Source organism: Hippoglossus stenolepis, chromosome 6 (genome assembly GCF_022539355.2).
Source record: "Hippoglossus stenolepis isolate QCI-W04-F060 chromosome 6, HSTE1.2, whole genome shotgun sequence".
Taxonomy (NCBI): Eukaryota; Metazoa; Chordata; class Actinopteri; order Pleuronectiformes; family Pleuronectidae; genus Hippoglossus; species Hippoglossus stenolepis.
The window spans coordinates 18,622,026-18,628,424 of NC_061488.1; positions in this window are offsets into that span (position 1 = coordinate 18,622,026).

The window sequence follows — 6,399 nt, forward strand, 5'->3', positions numbered from 1 at the left end:
AGTGAGTGTACTCATCTCCAAAGCTACAATAATGACCATCTTCAGCACCAGGGACAACCACCACCACTTCTCACCAATCCAATTAACACCTCATCAGTGGTACGTTTTTCACATTGGCATAAAATAGGATTCTTCATTATAGGTACCAAAACATAGTTGAAAACAACAAGACATTAGGTTGGGGCTCTCAATTAAAGTATTTTTTCTAAATTGTGGTACGTAAAGAGTTGGATTCTGTGAGCAGTTGGTGTGACTGAAAGCTGAAGGGGACACAGATGGTCTTATGATTATTGTGGCATTATATGGATGAAATCACATTTTTATGAACTGATCTGAGATGAAGACTCTCCTGTACAACTTATTTTTATGAATTCTAATAATTCTACATCTATATATGTATAATTTAAAATATTTCCTTGTGCATAGAATGCAATGGCTGAATGGCAAATTTCTTACAGGTGAAATAAGATCCTTTAGTTAAACTTACACTATTGTCTTTACATTAATGTGACAGCATTTAAATCATGAGATGCGCTGAAAGTGTCACAGAAATGGTTTTAACTTTCTGTAATGTGGCATGTCTTCTCTATCCCTTACAGATGTCTGAAAACTAGAAGCAACTATGAATGGATAGTAAGTTATGGGATTTCTCCAAAGATGGTGATGTGGTTGTCTGCAAAACAAAAATAAACCAGTGTTCTGTATCATATCATTATCTGTGCTTATTAAAGTTTATGGTTAAACTGTAAAATACCATGCCCCAATTACATTACTTTGATAATGACATCTTAAGAATCTTATATATTTATATTGGCAAATTTTTAACCTAAAATCCACAACGGTCTGGCTCTAATGGCAACACATTTAAATAAAGAGATGCATGTGTGACAGAAGACCAAAATTGAAGTCCAATTCACTGCACAGGATTTTGTTATTGCATACACTTTTTAGGATGATGCAAATTAGGTCAATTTCAGAACTGAAATTTGTTTATATTTCTGGAGAGAGAATACATCGATAAAGTTATTAGTCCTTGTCATATTTTACAAACTATATATAGTAGTGTTTTGTTGACAATAGCAGAATAGCAAAACAAGAAAATGAACACCCAATAGGCTAGCTTGATACATTTGACGATTTCGAGTTGTTTTAAAACTGGCAGAATAGCATTAAATATGATGCCAAAGTCATAATCAGACTATGCTCTGTAACATAGAAATATGCAATGGAATATTCCATTAGCAACTCAGGTAAAGACCATAATCAAAATAAAGTCTTATCCTTAATAAAGACAATGGTTGGAAATTGGACTCCATGTAAACGTAGTCCGTGAACTAAACTCAGAAGACGAACATTTCTCTGTATATTGTAACATTTCTGTGCTGATGTCAATTCAAACATCCACTTAGTGGAGAAGATAAGATGAGGTCCATAATTTCATAGGAGGTTCATTAAACAGTGTGACAGTCTCTGGTTTGATTGGCATCACATGGTCAGTCCAGTAAGTGATGATGGGGTGTTGTAACAAGTGAATTTCCCCGACATGGAATCAATACATTTTATCTTATCTTATCTCATCTTACCTTAAACTTGTGGGCATCATTTACTCTGGTGAGAGATAGTGTGGCAGCTCTAGATCAGAGCTACATACACTGAAGCCAGAAATTCTGGTAACTGATAAAAAGTGGTCAAACAGAAATGTTTTAAAAGTAAAGGTTTCTATAGCTCATATTCACAAATCATATTTTGCCTCAGAGAGCTTAACAAGCTCCAGGTACAACTAACTACAATGTCTGTATGGGTGGTTGATGATGTCTGTAAACTGTCTACGTAACATCACTGCCATCGACAGAAAGCAGGTCACAATCAATAACCGCATCTCAATGAAATTAGGGGCACTGCACTTTGGAAGCAGACAACGTGACATAGAAACAGTTTGACGTCACTCCCATCACCTTAATCCACCTTTTCTAATCAATAAGATGCAGAAGGAAAAACTGATTGGAAACTGAGCCGGGCTTCCAGCGGTGTCCAGATGTTACACTTGTTGAGGAGTATCTCTACTAACTACATGTTTCCATTACATACAAATAACTTGGATCAAAATGCTGGTGTCCTCATGCAGCAGTATGGGAATTGATTTATATTGTTCTTTACAGAAACTTTGTGGAAATCCTGCTTGCTCCTCCACGCCTTCAAGCTCCTTATCTGCCTCCTCACTTCGTATTTGTTTCCTGTCTCCTTATCTGTGTCCTGTCCCCTTATCTGCTCCTAGTTTGTCCTATTTCTATTCGAATACGCCGGCTTGTGAGATCCGCATCATCATCATCCCCTCGCTGATCTATTTACAGGGAAACATGGCCTCGGAGCAAATAGGATGACCTCAGGGTATTGAATACATTTAATCTGACTGGTGCATTGGTGTGTACGTGTGCCTGTGATGGCACGTGTGTTTAACCTAAAGGTATTGTTGGCGACCTTTCTATAATCCGTGGAGTGTGAGGGCTCTACCTTTAAGAGGGCAGGGGACCTCCTCACGCAAACATAGCACAGTTACATAGTCCTTATTGTGTAACAAAAAGGCCTGTACTGTAACTGACCAGACCAAAATCAAGAGGAATGAGCACACAACAAACAACGGTGTAACACAAAAGGCACTAAATAACACAATCAAAGATGTACATGCAAACACACGGATGTGTTACAGGTGGAACTGGGCAACTTCCACATGTGAGTGTGTATGACTGAAGATGTGGAGATGAGCATTTACACTTTTAATCTATAGAAAGAGAATATAACTGCAAATAAACCCAAAACACATGCAGGCACACAGATGCAACACAGAGACACACGCAGTTTTCATGTGTAGTCGTCTGCCACTTGTCATGCGCTGGATGCTTTTATCTCTTACTCCCTGTGGCGTGATCCATGTATTTATAGTGCGTGAGGCCTCAGTGGGAATAAAATAAGAGGCAGGAAAATGTAAGAGTCAAGAGCATTAGCTACAGTGAGGAACGCACTGAAACCACAAACGTGTATATACACATATAGAAAAGCAGGCGACACACACGGAAAGTCTACAAATGGTGTTCACATGTCAGACTGCATATGGAACATTTTTGATACTAAGTGCAAATCAAGTAAATCCTGCAAAGTGAAATAAAAAAAGTAATAATAAGTTACCGTCTTAATCTATAACAAAGAGTTTTAAGAAAAGGACTGACAGCCTTTATACTGTAAACAACATTTTTGCCTCCACCAAGGTTAGGTTTTCACCCCTGTTCGTTGCTGGTTTTGTTTGTTAGTTAGCAGAATTACACAAAAGCTACTGGACAGGTTTCCACGAAACTTAACAGAAGGATGTGGAATAGGTCTGAGAAGAAGCCGTTAACATTTACTGCAGATCTGGATGAGGTAGCAGATCCAAAATGTTTCCTTTTCCTTTCTTTAACATTGTAAGGAAGGGAGTTTTTCTACATTTTTTAATTTATGGAACTTTAAGGGAAGTGATATCTGTGAGAGTGTAAAATGTGGTGCCGCTTGATTGGGCATTGGTGGAGGTATACACTCCATTCTTGTGTTAAATGCAATATAGAATTGCCTATTTGAGGAAAATCATATTTTATTTTGAGAGTGACAATTTATTCCTGTTTCACTAGCGGCACATTTTCATTTTCATTAGGGGGGGGGAGCTGTGCCATAAGGTCACTAACATCATCATGAAAGGATATGCAGCAGATATTGAGTATAATGGTTGTTAATTTGAATACACATAAAATGCTACATGGAGCACAGAGAGAAAGTGAAGAACGTAAAAAAACTCTAAAGTAAAGACCAGCAGCAAGAAGAGGGATGAAAAAGGGTGGATTTATAGAAAAAGCATGAGAGCGCAGGTGTGATTCTCTGACCAGGTTATTAGCTATTATGTGCAGTGACAGCTCTAATGGAAAAAAATGACAGATAACTTAGAAGAGATAGATGGGATGTAAAAGGTATGGAGCCTAAATAAAGAGCTGGGATGGAAATATATAAGAGAAAAACATGAAAAAAAGAGAAAAACAATGGAGAAAAAGATGATTTAGAGGCGAACAGAATATAGGCGCAAATTATTGTGGTACATGGAGAATATAAATGTGTTCAGATGCACAAAAGACAGACATGGTGGAGTTTTACCTTTGTTCAACCCAAACACAACCCATATGATGTATGACTGGCCCATGCAGGCTTCCATTAACACAGCGGCATGCATTATCCTGAGGGACAGTTTGTAAATGTAAAACTAAAGTAACATGCTGCCATGAATTAGCAGGGACCCAATGACAGAATCCTGTGTTGAGTTAAAAAATATCATTAGTTTTTGGATCTCTATATTTGAGGTAATGCATTGTGGGATTGTTGGCCGAAATGGAAAGCCCTGCAAAGTGAAAAATACTACGACGCTGACTACAGTAAAATTCTGGCTTTTGAACTTATTCTGAATGAGACATTATTTGGATCAGGATGTTTACATTAGTTGCTTTTTAGAATATAATCATCAATATTACATGCATATCAATCAAACAGGACAGCGTACTGTGATTAAGACGTAAACATGTCGACAGAATTTGACAAAGGTCAAAATACACATGTCTTCATTTTATTATTGCTTACTCATTACTCAGGTCATGATAACTATGTAAATATATGATGACAATTCTCTTAATCAGGTTAATATCAGAATATTAGTGTCCACATCATCCCTGATTCATTAGATTTATGACATGTTTGATTTGGGAAACAGCAAATATCTCACTACAGTTTCATACTGCACTGTATAATACTGATGCACACCCACTTTGAAGCATCCAATCAAATCTTAGGGCTTTTATTTAAATTCCTTACACAACTTCCAAATACTCAGTGGCTGTGGAGATTGTGCCACATGACGAAGGCTTTAAATCACATTTAATTAGTGACTTAGACATTATATGTTTCTCATTATTAGGGAAAATTACTGTTGAGAAGAGTATTTGGCTTAATTCTTTACTGATAATACACATTCCTCCATTGATTTGCTCACATTTTTACCTCCGTCAGGGAGCTTATGTTTTCATAAGTGTGTGAAATTTAGTGCAGATCCAAATTAAAATCTGGATCTAGCAGATGTAAACTTAGTTTGGGGCTGGGCTTTTTTCACAAACAAGGCTACAAACCTACCAGCAATGTGTAGTGGGAATCATATAATGTGGTTACAAGGCTTGATTAAATTTAAGGGGACAGTTGGGTCTTGGTAGAGTTATGCACTCTGACTTTAAATGCATTTGTTTAAATATTGTTTCTCTGACTAACTCTGACATATTGTTCTCCCTGTGCCTGTGTTGGGTGGGGTTATGTTAATAGGAGGCTCTAAATTGACCACAGTTGTGTGAATGTGAGGGTGACAGGTTGTTTGTGTCTGTATTTTGTGATACACTGGTGTTCCAGGGTGACCCTCCCCCGCCTCTCACCCAATGTCAGCTGCGATTGGCTCCAGCGCCCCCACGACCCTCAAAGGATAAGTGGTACAGATAATGGATGGATGGCATCAAAGAACATCCATCACTTTGGTCCAGACAATAACTCAACATGGACCGAGAGCCATGACAATTGGTACAGACATGTATGTTACCTCTCCTGATGATGTAGTTGATCCCCTTACCTTTACTGGAGTGCAACACGCAGATCAAATTTACTTCTTTAATTACTATCCGTTAAAAACATAGACAGCCACATGGGGGGGCTAGTGAGGCACTTGACTTTTCGTCGAGTGTGAGGCAAACTGAACAGATTTGGGTGAGAAACCAGAGTGCTCTCCAGAGGCATGAACATAATGTATGAAAACGTTTTTGGCATCACATTGAAAGATTTTCTAGGGCGAAATGGATGGTGATGATGTTCTTCACTAAAAAGGGATCCACCCAAATAAAAACAGCGAAGTTAATCCTTTAAATGTGATAGAAAAGTGACATCTGGGAAAAAAACAACTAATACAGGATGAGATAAAGGACGGACAGGTTTTTCCCTCTAAGGCAGGAAAAACATATTCGTTATTAAACAAGAATGAGAGCGGGAACAAAGCACAAGTGGATGAGTGTAAAATAAAGAGCAGAAAAAGTGAAATGGAGAAAGAGGGAGCATTGGTTTATTGCTGTGTCATACAAACCCAGACAATGCTGGTGTATTTTTTTTTTTTGTGTGGCGGCTGAATCCTTGAAAGAAAGGTCAACGAAAAACAACAGAGTCAACTGTGGAAGAAAAGAGATTAGGGAGCAAGGGATTTAGAAGGGAAGAAAGAAGCTGGAGGGGGAGGAGAAGGAGGAGGAAAGTCAAAGAAATGAAAATGTACACAGATGATTAAAAAAACCAACAGATGAGGGAGGG